This window comes from Convolutriloba macropyga, chromosome 4 (assembly GCF_964194025.1).
Source record: "Convolutriloba macropyga chromosome 4, txConMacr16.3, whole genome shotgun sequence".
Taxonomy (NCBI): Eukaryota; Metazoa; Xenacoelomorpha; order Acoela; family Convolutidae; genus Convolutriloba; species Convolutriloba macropyga.
In genome coordinates, this window is record NC_134471.1 from 64,843,871 (window position 1) to 64,861,464 (window position 17,594).

Consider the following 17,594-nt stretch of genomic DNA (forward strand, 5'->3'; position numbering starts at 1 on the left):
AACAAATCTCTTGTTAGTTACATAGTACTGTTGTTAACGGTTTAATATTCAATTAATGGTCTCTTGTTTTGATACTACGCCTTTTCAATTTTTTTTATTTTTGAGCAAAATTGCATATTTTTTGAGTTCATTTGTTTCCTTGACGAATTATCAATTTATTGACAAGTCTAAATGAAGGAAAGCATAGTAGGAAAAATGCACAGCGTTCGAGAAAGGCGTATCTGGATATGTTAAATGTTTTTGTTGAAAAGTTTTGTGCTTTTTGCGCTGAGACCCAGTTATCTCGCAAAAGTTTGTGGATTTTTTTTGTTTTTGCCTCTGTTTGTATTTCTTTTTGTTTTTGTATGCCACAAAACTGATAATGATGGGTCTCAATTGCTTCCCCAGGACGCATAACTCTTTCTTGTTAGAGATTTTTAACTGTCTCCTTTTTGCTTTCATTTTCGTCACCATGTAACTCAACCTCACTGATTAGAAGTCTGAATTGCTTTTGATGACTAAAGCATTTTTTGGCCCTTGACTCTACCTTGTGACTGATTGCGTTTACCATTTAGTTTTATAAAAAGCTTTCGAGATTTCTGTACTGTTCAAGTTTTTGGTTTCTTTTTGTTGTCAGGTCTATGTAGAACTTCTATAAGGAAGACTCGTTGATGTTAAGATGAGTGATGATCTACAGCTCTTGCAGGTAACATCTTATAATTATAGTGCCTTGAACAATGTTATGTCCTGAAACTGTTTGAAGTTTTGGCTTCTTTCGGTATTTGTTATTATTGTGTGGAGTCGTGACTTAGTCTCAAGTGGCTTCTTGGGGTGTTGCAACTTAATACATCACTTTTTTTCAAATCTTAAGTCTGTTATCACTTTTGAAAATATTTGCTTTCAAAAACATATTTGCTTTTTGAGCTTCGTCATTTTTCAAGTAGTTTTTCGGTCGATTTGTAGCTCAGTCTCTGAAAACACAGGCCACAAACTGTTTTCAGTGAGCTATTAATTAATCTTTACAACGAGTTTAGCTTCAAATTTTTGTATCTCGGCTTTGTTGTTGCTGTTACTACGAGATTTCATAAAAATTTTTGTGATTTTTATATATTTGCATATTTTAAATGATTTTTGTTTTCTTTTTAATTTATAACAATAGTCGTAGGTCCCGTTGGTTTTGAAATTTTGCGCAATTGAACATTGGATAATGACATGTCTCAATTGCTTGTAATAAAGATATAAACGAATATTTTAGTGATTTCAGTTGATATCTAATGACTTTAATAACTGTAAAATTAATTGTTTTCAAAAATAGGAATGTATTTTTGAACTTCGCACCTCTTTGCTCTTTTTGTCGACCTGTTGACCAGTCGCATTGAGGACAGGCCCATATTTTTTGTAATGATGTTTAGGCAATTTTGTTTTGTTTAGGTTTTATCCGATGAGAGTTTGATTTTGTTATGTTTTTTTATTATAGACTTCGAGTTTTGCTCGTAGTTAATGTTCATTGTTTGAATTTAATATTGTCCTTTCTAGTAGTCCTATTATCAGGAACTTTCATCGACCTTCTGGCGTGGCATTACTTTATTCCATTGGTTGCTTATTCAACGATATGTATGTATTTGTACAATGGTTTTCCAATTAAGTAAAGTATGTGGACGAGCGGGGTCGGAACATTATGTGCGTACGCACATTACCGAGCCTCCTTGTGGTTTCTGTGCTTTGTTGTTTTTGTTCAATTGCTGTTTTGCTTAATTCAAGTAGTAGCTGCAGTACTCGATATAATTTAGACTATGTCAGAGTTTCGTTCAAATCTAATCTTTATTAAGGTATCTTAGATTTCCGGACTTCTACTAGGCTTAGCGTCCATAAGTTGGCTACCAGTGGTAGGGAGCAAAAACATAAAAAATACTTTCATGATCATGTATAGCTTTAAGCAATTGCTCTCTTAATCTAATTAGTTCTATTTGCTATGGATGCTTGAAATTTCTTTACAGGTTAGTGATTGTTATAAGAATAAATGAGTATGCAATTGAAACTCAAACTATTTTTTGATTTGCGATTTTAAAATGCCGTGTGAAGTATTGATCAAAACTGGCACTAAAATGAGTTCAAGTATGACATTTAATGCATAAACTTTAGAATCTGTTCCTTTTAAAACAAAGAAATTTCATTTTTCTCTAATTTCAAATTTATAGATGAAAAGATACAATTAAATAATCATAGCACAATTAACGAAAAGCCATCAAAAGATTTCATTGGCCAAAGACCTCAAAAATGACAAGAATTTCCGAAAACTGTAGAAATCGCAAAAATGACTACTGCATTTTAGGTTTGTTTTTGGTGAAATTATTTAAACATATAACACTGAAACGGACATAAAAATATACACTATTTAAGAAAAAATAAAACCACCGACGGTTGGAAACCCATGTAACAAAAGCTCGGAAACCTCAAAGAATAAGAAAAACTGCACAATTTGGAGCCCAAAACTTCCAAAAGTGACCTTTTCATCTCAAATCTCTGACTTCTGAGATTTTTCTTGGCACAAACAAACTTGTAATCCCAGCAGAGCCAGGTAAAGACTCTGATGAAACTTGATGACTCTTCGGCTTCACCTGTTTATCTTGTTTCGGAAAAAAGTCATCAAAAATGTTTTGATCACAGATATTGTGCTAAAAAAGAGAAAGACAGCACAAATGCAATTCATTTTCATTAGCTCTCTGAAAATTGAGAGAAGGCCAATAATCGTTTGCTAACGCAGCTACAACAAACAATTGATAACAAATTTTTTATTGGTAGTGATTATTATTCTCCGGCTTGTGTATTCCCCCAATTTAAGAAGAAAGCTGGAGAATAAAATAGCCTAAAAAAATTTTTTTAAAAAGAAACTTAGATAAAAAACACTGAATGGTAAAGAATGATAATCTTTTATATTTGACAATTTTCCTGGCATTTCTTGCATACTTTTCAGATTTTTGCACCTTTCAGCCAAATTTTTTGAAAAGGTTTTCATTTTTCTTGAGCGGTTATAATCAAAGAAGAATTTTAAACCTCTCTCTCGTAAATCTTACAGCAATTTTAAGAAAATCTTCGAAACGAATTATGAGATTTGAAGGGATTCAGAAACAGCCGTGAATAAAACTGCATTTATCAAGCAGCATATATCAATCTACTTACGATTTGTGTGTCAAAAGAGTGACTAAATAGGGTAGCTAACACCCCAAAGATGCAATATTTGTTGTATCTGTTTAATATTAACAAGAAAGTAAATATCACGAATGATGGCTGTCGGTTTCCGGCAGTTCTAATTATAACTGAAAGCTAAGAATTCAACTTTGGTAACCAAAACTGACTAATTCTGTGCACAAATAGAGATATGTCGACATTCGTCATGCAAACACTCGAGGAACACAGCGAGCTAGAGATCCTATACCTCTAATATCGTGAGCATTTCCATATCCGTAGCAATCATAACCATGGCCAGAAGGCAAAACGACATTTGCATAATTTTCAGGTTATTTCTGAGAAATTATCTTATACTACTATTTTTACAAATTCTGTCTATAACTACAGAACAAAATTATGAAAGAAATTTCAGAAAATAAGACTACTAAAATGTAACCTGAATGACAAAAAAATTAAGCAGAAAAGTTTTATATAGATGATAATAATTTACATTCATTTGAAAGCACCAGTAAATGGCAATTCACAGAACAGCACGTTAGCAGAATGGTATTTTTTTCTCCTTATTGCCCCCCCCCCCACCCCCACGTCCATTCATTTACAAACAGTCCCCCCCCCCCCAACTAATCAAAATTACACACAAAATTTCTAGTCTTAATCAAACTAGTTATCACACTTTTTGGGAGGGGGAGCCAGATTATTAGACTTCAACGATTTTCTTGTGCTTACTCATATGATTTTTCCTGTGATTCAAACGTAGCTTTTTTCAGTTTAAATCAATAGTTCGTCTAAAAACAACTCTTTTAGGTGTGAACACATGATAAATTCATAAGTTGTCGTAAAATTACCCGAGCAAAAAGCCAACTGTACACAAAAAATGTAAAAATGTGTAATATTCTCGTGGTACTTCGGGTAGTTTTACAGAAAACAATATTGTGTTCACAGGTGAAAATTTTTGGTGTTTTTTCACACAAAAATTTGGCTATGTTTACACTATTTATAGTGTGAAACGCAAAATAATATTACAATTAACCCCGAAAATTGCGTAATCTTACAATTTATATTTTGTGTTACTTTCTCCCCAATAAAATGTGTTAAAACGCGGTTTTGCGGGCAAAGACCAGCTGTTTATTATTTAAACCATCTGTTAAAATCCACCTATAAAGCTGTTTAAAACTGTTTCACAATGGTCATTTTAATTTCTTTTCTCTTGCTCGGAAGAAAACAGAAAAAAAAACATTCAAGCTGGTAAAAAGTAGTAGCTGCATCATCGCTTTTATAGACCTCTTCAATTCTTCCCAAAAGGAAACTAAAAGGATGCATATAATTGTCAGTTATCAATGCCAAATCTTCAATTTTTGTAAACTTGGCTCTTCTTTTGCCCGTTTTGTCGGTTGCTGTAAGCTAGGCAAGTATTCGTTGATCCACCTTCTCCAGACAGAAGAAAAACAAAAATTCTGTTCTGATCACGAAATAGTTTTCTGTAACTTAAAAAATTCCGGAAAAAAGCATTTGACCGACTCATTTGGACTATTTTGACGCATTACAAAAATAGTTTGGTGTCGACACGAAAAATTCGGCTATATTTACACAATTTATCCAGCGAAACGCAAAATGAAATCTTAATCATCCCCACAAAATTGTTAAACTTACAATTTATAATTTGTTTTGTGTCACTTTCTCCCCAATAAACTGTGTCAACACGCGGTTTTGCGCGCAAAGACGAGCTGTTTATTATTTAAACCATCTGTTTAAGTCCACCTATAAAACTGTTTCACAACGCTCACTTGAATTCCTCTTTCTCTTGCTTGGCAAATAATAGATTAAAAACCATTCAAGCTGGTAAAAATTAGTAGCATTTAAAAAACTAACCTGAAAACAATTCAACCTAAAAGTTCAAGAAAAATTTTTTGTCAAATGTCATTTTAAGGAAGTTTTTGACAGAAATGTAATACAAGTTATTGTGGTGGCGGGAACGAATAATCTATTTGACAATAAAAAAACTGATGGGCCCAGTAAAGACATCTGATGAATTTTTCTGTCTTATTAAGAAGCTGAATGTTTGCAGGTTTCATGTTTCAATTCGCGAACTAGGTAGTCCACGAAGGTAAGCGGACACATTCGCAAGATTTAATTACTGTTACAGAGGTATTGCTCGCGAACTGCATGTCCCCGTTATACCATGGAAGAAAATTAAGGCTGTGTTATGGCTGCTATCTGAGTGAAAAACTGCAAATAACTTTATCCGTTTCGTTCGAAATTTCTAGGTCCCAAACTTTTACGTGACTTCTGTTGGCAAATTAACATCCCTTTCCAGCGTTTGACTTGTATTACTATTTGACTATTTTTCCCAATTTCAGTATGAATTGACGCAACTCTTGACGAACGGAAGCAATACAATTTCGGAATTTAGTCATGATAATTTGTGTACTTTTTAATGCCAACTCATCAGTTTAGGGCTAATAAAACTAACAATTTGATATAGGTTTTTTGTAATCTAGAACTAAACAAATGATCGTAATATAATACGTCTATCCAGAAAGAAAAAGCTATGGACGTGATACTCAAATAATCTAGCAAATGTCAAACGAACTTAACGATTAAATAAATAAGTTTTCGCCCTCCCTTTAACTCGGCACAAGTTAATGTTACACGTTTGAACTAACAGATAATGGTTGTCAGGAGAGTATTAAATATGATTACACTGAATTTTCAAGAGAAGGGTCACTAAGCGCAAACTGAGCATCGCAAAACCGAAATATCTGAACATGTTCAAACTAAGAACTGAAGTCTTTACTAGTGCTGATCTCACCACTGCATCATCACTTTTATAGACATCTTCAATTCTTCCCAATAAGAAACTAAAAGGATGCATATAATTGTCAGTTATCAATACCAAATCTTCAATTTCTATACACTTGGCTCTTCTTTTGCCCATTTTGTCCGTTGCTGTAAGCTAGTTAAGTATTCGTTGATCCACCTCCTCCAGAAGAAAAATAAAAATTCTGTTCTGCTCACGAAATAGTTTTCTGTAACGCCTGAAACTTTAACTTCGAAAGGACCAAATTAATCAAGACCGTTATTAGTAATTGGTCGAAAACCGCTCGTTACTCGGTCAACTGATTTATAACTCATCTGAGGCTGGTTTAGCTGCTGAATTTTTTATGTCTCGCGCAATTGTGTTTTACTGCAGGTAAGGCGTTGCCCAGTGCAAAAGTCTGAAATTTCTGATTCTCTTTTCCGATATAATGCACACCTTTGTGGTGCACAACTTTAGGCGGATAATTCAAATACAATTCTATCTCTCTATGCTTGCTGGGTAGCACAAGACATTGTTTTAGCCCGTATGATACTTTTGCTCTTCGTATACTTGCTTTCGCGCGCATCACGGCATTGGAGTCAACGAAGGGCGATAACGAAACAACTTTGCTCCTGGAAAAGAAATGTTTTTGGTTTCGGAGGTCTTCAAATTCCTTAGGCAAAGCTTCTTGTTGAACAAGCTTCAAAACAGTTGCCTCCACCTCAGCAAGCATGTTTGTTACTTTACGATCGCTATAAGTGATTTTTAAAATCCAAGGCACAGTTCGGCGCACTCTGTTCTGTTGGACTGACTGAAGCTTTTCCAATCAATCAATCACTCAATTGAAGCATTTTTGTTTAGAAGCAAAAACTTTTACATCAATGTCTTGTCGGGCGGGAAATTATTTATTTCGTATCTTTTAGCCACTCAAGCCCCTGAATCCGACTGCTGTCTCCAAAATCATCGAAATCAAATCCTATTGTCCCTAAATCGGCAGGATCCTCAGGACGTGGAACATGATGAAATTCATCTACAGTGAATGTAACCAGAATCTCAGCAACTCTGTTTGCAACAAAGTTAGATTGTTTTTCGTTGTTTGACTTTAACCACTGTATTAATATATCAATGAATCTGGCCACATATAGAATTTATTGAAATGAAATGATAGTTCTTTCATAAAATGTCTTTCAGACAATTGCAATTTACAGCATCCATGAGCTCTGTGATACCTAGCTACTCTCAGCTATAACAAGCTCCAGTACAAGAATCATATGATGTTTCAGTCATGCCAATCATGCTTTGCGCATAATGAAATAACCTTTCTGATCTCGACTTTTTTTTGGTGACAACATACGCTAATGCACAGAAGGCCTATTTGAATGCACCACGGGATACTTGTAACGAGTTCGAGTAGGTTCAATTGAAACACCGTATTTTGACTTCAAATGCATAACCAGCATTTATGTTGTAGCAGTAGGAATGCTGAACGTACACTTTCAACCAATCAGAGACTGAGAAGACACTATTCTCTTTTAAATAGAGCGAACTGAACTTGCTATAGTCAGTGTGTTAGTTTAGTTAGATACACCATGTGTATACCTCTGACTCCGGTGCTACTTGTATTAATCACCGTAATAAACATTATACACCTTCAGTGTTTTACAGAGTCGGTTAGTCTTAGAGATATAGGTAAGCCTACTTCGCGCAGAAATAAGTAGCTCTAGCTCTTTATACCTTAAGGCTGTAAAAGGAGCCCACATCGGGTCTGCCTTAACTGGTGCGACCAGTGAGTTAACAAACTCTAACCGTAAAAAGAACTCACATAAAACACCCTTCTTTCTACTCCGAAAGAAAACTAGACTTAGACTTAATAGTTACTTAATCCTTCTTTAATTAAAATATAGAAAACTGGAAACACTATCCCGCAAAAAGTAGAATCACCATCTACAAACAGTAAAACTACAAACCATGGACCACCACCCTGAACAATCTTCATCTAATTACCAAGCACACTCTGACGAGTTACAACTCGTAGTTCTTACACAACAGAACCGACGCTTAATGACTGAAATTTCACCCTTTGATATTAAACAATATCAAAAGCAAGACGAATTAAACATATTATTAAACAAAGCAAAACAGCTAAAAACAAACTATTTCGCACTAGAACAAGAACCATTTCTTTCTTTACAAGACGTTGTTTTAGCCCGTATGATACTTTTGCTCTTCGTATACTTGCTTTCGCGCGCATCACGGCATTGGAGTCAACGAAGGGCGATAACAAAACAACTTTGCTCCTGGAAAAGAAATGTTTTTGGTTTCGGAGGTCTTCAAATTCCTTAGGCAAAGCTTCTTGTTGAACAAGCTTCAAAACAGTTGCCTCCACCTCAGCAAGCATGTTTGTTACTTTACGATCGCTATAAGTGATTTTTAAAATCCAAGGCACAGTTCGGCGCACTCTGTTCTGTTGGACTGACTGAAGCTTTTCCAATCAATCAATCACTCAATTGAAGCATTTTTGTTTAGAAGCAAAAACTTTTACATCAATGTCTTGTCGGGCGGGAAATTATTTATTTCGTATCTTTTAGCCACTCAAGCCCCTGAATCCGACTGCTGTCTCCAAAATCATCGAAATCAAATCCTATTGTCCCTAAATCGGCAGGATCTTCAGGACGTGGAACATGATGAAATTCATCTACAGTGAATGTAACCAGAATCTCAGCAACTCTGTTTGCAACAAAGTTAGATTGTTTTTCGTTGTTTAACTTTAACCACTGTATTAATATATCAATGAATCTGACCACATATAGAATTTATTGAAATGAAATGAATGTTCTTTCATAAAATGTCTTTCAGACAAATGCAATTAACAGCATCCATGAGCTCTGTGATACCTAGCTACTCTCAGCTATAACAAGCTCCAGTACAAGAATCATATGATGTTTCAGTCATGCCAATCATGCTTTGCGCATAATGAAATAACCTTTCTGATCTCGACTGCTGTTTTTGGTGACAACATACGCTAATGCACAGAAGGCCTATTTGAATGCACCACGGGATACTTGTAACGAGTGCGAGTAGGTTCAATTGAAACACCGTATTTTGACTTCAAATGCATAACCAGCATTTATGTTGTAGCAGTAGGAATGCTGAACGTACACCTTCAACCAATCAGAGACTGAGAAGACACTATTCTCTTTTAAATAGAGAGAACTGAACTTGCTATAGTCAGTCTGTTAGTTTAGTTAGATACACCATGTGTATACCTCTGACTGCGGTGCTACTTGTATTAATCACCGTAATAAACATTATACACCTTCAGTGTTTTACAGAGTCGGTTAGACTTAGAGATATAGGTAAGCCTACTTCGCGCGCAGAAATAAGTAGCTCTAGCTCTTTATACCTTAAGGCTGTAAAAGGAGCCCACATCGGGTCTGCCTTAACTGGTGCGACCAGTGAGTTAACAAACTCTAACCGTAAAAAGAACTCACATAAAACACCCTTCTTTCTACTCCGAAAGAAACCTAGACTTAGACTTAATAGTTACTTAATCCTTCTTTAATTAAAATATAGAAAACTGGAAACACTATCCCGCAAAAAGTAGAATCACCATCTACAAACAATAAAACTACGAACCATGGACCACCACCCTGAACAATCTTCATCTAATTACCAAGCACACTCTGACGAGTTACAACTCGTAGTTCTTACACAACAGAACCGACGCTTAATGACTGAAATTTCACCCTTTGATATTAAACAATATCAAAACCAAGACGAATTAAACATATTATTAAACATAGCAAAACAGCTAAAAACACACTATTTCGTACTAGAACAAGAACCATTTCTTTCTTTACCAGAAAAAGCATCACACATTTCTCGAACTGCTTTTCTCTCATATTTAATAGAAATTTACGGAAAACAACTTATAAAAGGCTCGATTTTATTTATTGATGACCCACTTACAAACAAATATACCTCTCTTATATACGATACACTATTTCACCCACTATCCGATACACTCTTTGAATTCCTTAATGGAATATACACGGAAATACAACCTCTAGATAGAGAGGTACCGTTTAAGAAAGCCTCATTTGAATTCTTAAAACGCCTCGCACCGGCGCTAAACACAAAAGCTCTACAATCTCGTAAAGAAAGCGTACATAAAACTCCACGACAAGAAGTAGAAGGCTTCAATAAACTCCTTGAAATGTATATCACTTCCGCAACAGACGAAGATCTAACGGAAGAAGACATTATAGATACCCTCACACGTTTAACCTGGTATATCCACAGATTTTGGAAAAGCCTAGTAAGACACATTTTTACAGCTACGCAACACATTGCGGAGGCTTACCCTCACATAATACCAAAATTACCGGAAACACTCCAATACATATATGATAAAGATTGGTTTCCAGATAATTTTGTAAATGTACCAGAAATACCTTCAGAAACAATACAAAAATTGCTACTAAACCGTAAACAGATACAAATTACAAATTATATGGCGGAAACACATCCGTTTACTTGTAAAAATATTCCCGAGAACACAAATACCTCTCTGGAAGCTTCACCAACAAAAAATATGGACACAACCGGTAATTTTAAACAATTCCAATCAGCCCACACACGGGCCTAACCAAAACATTCAAATTACTCCACAACAATTAGTAAATATAGTCCGACAACTAAATTCACAAAACACACAACAGACTACAAATGCACCGACTCCGTATTATTTACAAGCCGCTTCTACACAAACGCCATCACCTGTTCGTAGGAATACACCAATGATGTATCCCTACCTAGGTGGCTCAGTGCCCATGCAACAGTCTTTAAGACCGTTCGATGGTACTGATCCCACATACACTACAGAAGATTTTCTAAATACTATCACAGCAAATATGGCAATGACAGCAGGACCAGAGCAAACTGATTCACCATTTCACGAAGTCTGGATCCTTAAACGGATTGCAATGATCCAAACTGCCTTAATAGGGCCGGCACAACAATGGTATTGACACTTACCACTAGATATAAAAAAGAACTGGCAAGCATTTTGCCGAGAATTTCAAAAGACATTCGATAATCAACAATCGCAAACACAAGCGAAATTACTACTTGAAAGCATAACACGTGCTTCAGGAGAACAAATTAAAACACTCGCACTCGGAATTGAACAAATGACTCGAAAAGCATATGTTAATAACGCTCCAGATATGAGGAATGCACAAATGAATGACGCACTGGTCAAAGCACTTGATCTTCAACTAGCTAGAATAGCATTAAAAAAGATCGCAAATCACAAATCAACTGTACTGGAACCACAATTTCCATTTGCAAAATTAGTAGAAAAAATACACCAAGAAGATATTACTCGCACACACATTGATCGCCATAAATTAAACACAAATTCAACAATTACACCAACATTAAACAATCTCTCTTGTGATATTGATAATCTTACAGTATCAGATATACAGATAATGGAACAAGACATTGCACACGGTATCAATGTAGTACCACACAAGTACTCGAACGACCCTAATTTGAATGGGAAACCACTTTTCCTGAAATTCTGTAAAAAATGTTCACGCTCAGGACATAGTATTTCTACATGCCCTGACAAACGGTACACAAAACCCGTAGACAAACCTAATTTTTAAAAACAAACATTTAATCACGCTATGAAGGGAATTCAAAACCTTCCGAATAGACAAGTTACCTCAAAAATAATATGACAGGTAAACCATTACCCTTCCCATATCGGTCTTGCAGTAATAGTAGAGACAGAAATAATTCAAGACACAGAAGTCCACATAAGTACCCACAAAACAACTCGGAACCATATTATGGTAATAGTAATTTTAAACCACCCAGTAGAAATGGTTCACCATATCCCAAAACAAAATTCTATAAAAACACAAATAATTCTAGATCACAATCAACTTATAATAACAGAGATGGCAACCGTCCACAACGGCACTCCTCACGGAATCGCCTTAAAAACGTTAGAAGCTACATTAACACGCTACTAGATCAAGAACAACCGGACGACACCACGTCCCACAACGAAAATAACGACAGCCAAAATGTCTCAGAAGAAACTTTATTAGAACAAAAATTTAATTATTTACTCTTAGAGCTAAATCAAGACACACAAGAAGAATACTTTAATTGCCAGGAAGAATGTAACACTCTCACAGAAGCATACATTCTTTCCACATCTTGTAAAAGTAATATTTGTGTACATCCACTCACAATGTACACACTGCAATCGTCAGATCCTAAAAGAACAATCTCCCCACCACATCTTTAGATAGATTTCTTACTGGATTCTGGTGCCACTTTAAACATCTTAAACAATGACACCTGGAATGAAATTAAAGAATACCACAAATTACAGCTCAAAGCATCCACGTTCGTTCTCTCAGCAGCGAATAACTCTAACCTACAATCGAATGGAACAGTAAAACTAAAACTGTATCCGGACGTTACAGAGAGTAGAGTATTCAGAAACACATCCTTCACAATCACTTTGCATGTAACGAACACCAAATTTAACATTCTTGGAACAACATTCCTAGAAAATTATTTAGATTCAATAAAATGTTCATCTCACACTTTAGAGATGAAAAATAATGATGAAGGGAAACCACTCAAATTTTATGATTCTTCAACGAAACCACCACCATATTATACACGACTATTCCCGGTTATTGGAGAAAAATCAATATATCTCCAACCGGCAGAACACCGAATATTAACATATTCTTTAACCGCTTACGAATGTAAAAATAAATACGCCATTGGCACTCTCCTTTATGCATCTGATTTCTCATTCATACCACTCCGTAAAAATATGTTTTTCTCCATAATGGATATAAATAACCTTGAATATCCATACCAATCGTTTATACAAATTTCAATACAAAATCCTCTTTCACACCCGTTAACTCTGATGAAAGGAATAATTGGCTATGCACAACAAGACGTTTCACTTAATGACTGTCAAACCACTAAATACCGCGTGAATGAAATCACAGAATTCATGGACGCTTATAACTCCAATTATCTTACACAAGCAACATCAGAAACACTTAAGAAACTGTACTGTCTAAATCTCACAAAACAGCAAGAACAGGAATACAAAAGCCAACAAAAGAAATTCAATGTACCATTTGATACTACCAAATTCACACAAACAAATAAAGAATTTCTCACTATGTTTAATTTTGAACATACAAAACTGACACAACAACAGTTTGAACACTTAGCAGAACTCCTCATACAGTATAAACAATATTATGCAACCTCTAAATTTGTCGTAGGCAAAGTTAAAGTTGAACTCAACCTCCCGTTAAAAGCAACGGCAGTCTTCAAAAAACAACGAGAACTCAACAAGAATGCCACTTCAATTAAAAGACAAAGTACAACACCTTTTAGACATTCTTACACGTTTTGATGTCATATCACCAGTAAACACCGACTCCCTCACTACGGGAAACACATTTATTAACCCGGTAATTATCCTTAAGAGAGGAGAATCACTTAAAATTGTCCTAGATGCTCGTCAATTAAACACAATGATTGATGAGACAAAATGTAGTTGGCCTATAGAGCTTATCTAGATAATACTCACACGTATTAAAGGACCTATTTTTTCTATAGCAGATATGAATAGTGCATACAATCAAATGCCACTAGACAAACCCTCACAGAGGTTAACAAATTTTGTAATAGCTGGTCAACAATACTGTTTTAAACGACTATTTTATGGTATTTCAATTGGCCCAGCAGCCTTCTCCTCCTTTATGAGTAGTATTTTCAAACCACATATTAGAAGAAACAAAATAATAACATACCTTGATGATGTCTTCATACAAGATACTACAACAGACACAATGTTACAGACACTTACAGAATACCACACAATTTAACTAAAGGTACAACCACCAAAAAACAAGAAAGAAAGTCAAAATTATGTTGGATTTCTTACCTTCATTTCAAAATACATCTATAATTTACAAGTTATTTTAAGACCTTTTTATCTCCAACTCCGTGATACAAATGATTTTAAATGGACCCCAGAACTCCAAAAAAATTTGATCGAGTTAAAAAAGAATTTACAGACGGAACACTCCGTCTTGCAATACCTAATTCTGAAAAACCATTTTATATTCTTTGTGATGCCTCAAATTATGGCATAGGTGCGGCACTCCTCCAAAAAACCAATTTGGAAAAATGGAATTAGTGTCAGCAAATTCCCGTCTATTTTCCACCACAGAACTTAGACTTTCAACAATTCTCCGAGAATGTTCAGCTATAATCTATGAATTGTCTGAATATGAGTTCTTAATACAAAGCTCTAAACACCCCATTATTTTATACACAGACCACAAACCAATTCTCTTTTTGTTTACACGGAAAAACAAACCAAATCATCGAGTTTATAAATTTCAACTAATCCTGATGAAATTTCCAAACTTACACATATTTTGGACGGAAGGTAAAAACCTTTCACTTCCTGATCTACTTAGTCACTCACTGACGACAACAACACAAGACGAACACCGCCTTCGAACAGTAGAAATACCGGAATCTATTAAATTATTCATGACACACAACTTAAATACACAACCAATAGAAACCCATAACGTTTAATCTATCTTGCACTACAGATAGTTTTGGAAACTGTAAACCTTAGACAGTCCACCAAGTTTCTCTTTACCAAAACATACACACACTGACCACCTCGGTCATCACCCCCAAATTAAAAAACTACAAAAAGGAACTTTCGCACATTGGTCTCTAAATCGTGAAAAGATACATTCGGAATTTTATAACGAAGTACACAATTATTTAAACCAAAATAAAGATCTCCTTTCATTTATTAGCCGTCGTTCTGGAACGGCACAACCACTCAAAATAAATACTTATGTTCCAATTGTTAATAAAGCTACACAGCTTGGTATTTCAAAGAAAATCCCACCACAAAAACTTGGCCCTTATAAAATAATTGACACTTTCACTTTAGTCACTTATAAATTAGAAGACTTCTCAGGTAAACAAATCACCCGCCATAGAAGTAACATTGTACCATATTAACCAAAAGAACTCTTCGTTCAAGAACAAATGGCTAAATATTTCTCGGATAACTGCCTATTAAAACTCCATCCTAAAAAGCCGACGACTACCAAGTCGAAGACTGTCTCGTTCAGTCTAGACAACTCTAACACACCATTTACCGATGACCCTTTACCACCACCTTGTAATCTGTCTGAAATACCCGAAAACACTTCGGAAAATTACAATACAAGAAATACTCGTCTGCGACGACAACCGCCCAAAGACTATAGAGTATTTATACCACCATCTAAAATTTCGGCTTCACGAACACAAAATCTATAACCATATATAAAACTACACAGCAAAAAGACAAATTGCAATCTTCTCTCGCTTTCACTAGCCGAATACAACTTAGCATAACACGCTAAACAAATAGAAAATATAAATCTAGTAAAAACACAATTCCCTCGTTCTCCAATACGAGAGGGATAAATCACATAGTTCTTTCACCCCCTCTCCCCCCTAATACAATTACTTTTATAGGGGCAGTCAATTAAACCCCTTAGTACTGTAAACAAAGCACACGGACTATCTTTCCACCTGCTACCCTAGCAGAACCACAAAAACCCCTCCATCAAGAAATGAAAAGAAGGGAATTACAGGCCATTCCCCACGAAGATAATAAAAAGGACATTAACTAAAAATTAATTTAATAACCGATCCACAGCTCGGTCTGGGAAGAATTCCCTAATCTCATTTACTTGCCAAGATATGATTCGGTAACTTTTTTCACCCGAATGAAAAGTCGTGGTCAGCCTTAATCACGTCGTCTAAAATCACTTCACAGTCTTTCGCTCTCTCAACCTAGTTTCTTCTCTTCTAAACTTCAAACTTCTCTCTTCTAACTATAACTCTCTCTACTCTTCAACTCTCTTCTTTCAACTTCTTTCTAAACGCTATCTCTTCTCTCTCTTTCCACTCTCACTTCTAATAAAAAACTTAGAAAATTTTTTTGATTTTTCTAAAAATCTTCACCAAATGCTTTCTCTTAACTTTAAAAGAACTGTCGCACAGTACAATTCCTTCTTCTTGCAACCGGCTCAAACAGCTATCAGGGTCAACAATCCAATCGAATTGTTCACCAAAACTTCAGCAAATGTCACTTTCAGTCCCACAGCACTGAAAGTACAAACACTCTCCACACCACAGTTGGACAATCTCTCCTTTTCAGTCTCTCAGAACTGAAACCACCTTCTTCAATACACCTCGCCAGGTATGCATATAACTTCTCAACACAGATTAAAAGTATTATTTAGAAGAACACCCTACGCAGATACGTTTAGATATATCCAAAATTTTAAAACTAAACAGATCCGTTTCAAAGTTATATTTTATAATCTAGATCACATTCCACCACAAGCAACACCCAAACTTTCAGAAGTTTTCTACACAGATATTTTATACACTGTTAATTTAGACGCAATCCCTGCTTCCTACGATATAAAATATATTAAAGAACTTCTCCGTTTGGATGAACAATACCAACAAATACTTAGACAATCAGACAAACAACACTCAAAGTGAAACAAACTACCCACAAGTAACTCGTTTGAAAGAAAAGATTATACAATCACCGCACTTTTGTCAGTATTTTCTCCTAATTTTTTAGATCTCATCTTCCTATACAATGTCATCCCACCAGAATCACCCTGCGCAGCAGTCCGAGTAAGTGTACCTACTTTAAATCTCTTAATAATTGTTATTCCTACCGCTGGTAACTATCAAGTATATTATTGTGATAATTGCCCCGAACTGGACCCGTCACTATCGTCACAATTGCGTCCTCTAATCAACAACCAAACACTATCCCAAGTGCTCCCCACTTATCAGAATCACATAGTTGTTCATACAGCGAAGCCACGAAACAATCGACCCCCAAAAGGTCGTCGTTTATTTTCTTTAATAAAAAACCACAAGCAGAAGAAAGAGAGGAACACCCATACTCAGTCATTACTACTGCCAAATCTGCAGATAGACCTTGTCCTACCGGACATTCTCCTCCCCTTTACCCCACAACCAGTAATCCCTTATCCCCCCACCAAAGCCAAACGCAAATACATCAGACGCAATTACACCACCACCACCACCAAGAACAACAACAACAACAACAACATACCCCCCAACTAACTACTTTACTACCATATTCTGGTTTTCTTCCTAATACAACACTTCCACCCCCCACGTTGATACCAGCTCCCCCACGAGCACCACAACTTGAGTTCTAAATTATTCAAACACCCCTCTATTCTCTACTTAACCAATAAATTTTGCTAACACAGACAAAACAATTAGTTCTGAATTGCCACAACCAATTCATACAGTATCTCATCTACCAGAAACACCACATGACATCAGCTTACTTTCTGATAGTTCTAATTCTGATCCACTCAGTTCACAATTTCTCCACCTACTCCATCACAAATTGCAAATAATCCTTTCAATCCACCACAAGGACCAGTAACTAATTCAGAACGTATACTTTCACAGGCAC

General features: G+C 35.6%; 1 protein-coding gene across 1 annotated transcript in view; it reads right to left on the bottom strand.

The window, feature by feature from the left end:
• LOC142338609 (uncharacterized) overlaps positions 1 to 3,314 on the bottom strand; it is a 115,228-nt gene extending 111,914 nt beyond the window's left edge. The window contains exon 1 of the mRNA XM_075388439.1: positions 3,160 to 3,314. The gene's annotated coding sequence lies outside the window, so the exon portion shown is untranslated. The remainder of the gene's footprint in view (positions 1 to 3,159) is intronic.
• Between the last annotated feature and the right edge of the window lie 14,280 nt (positions 3,315 to 17,594).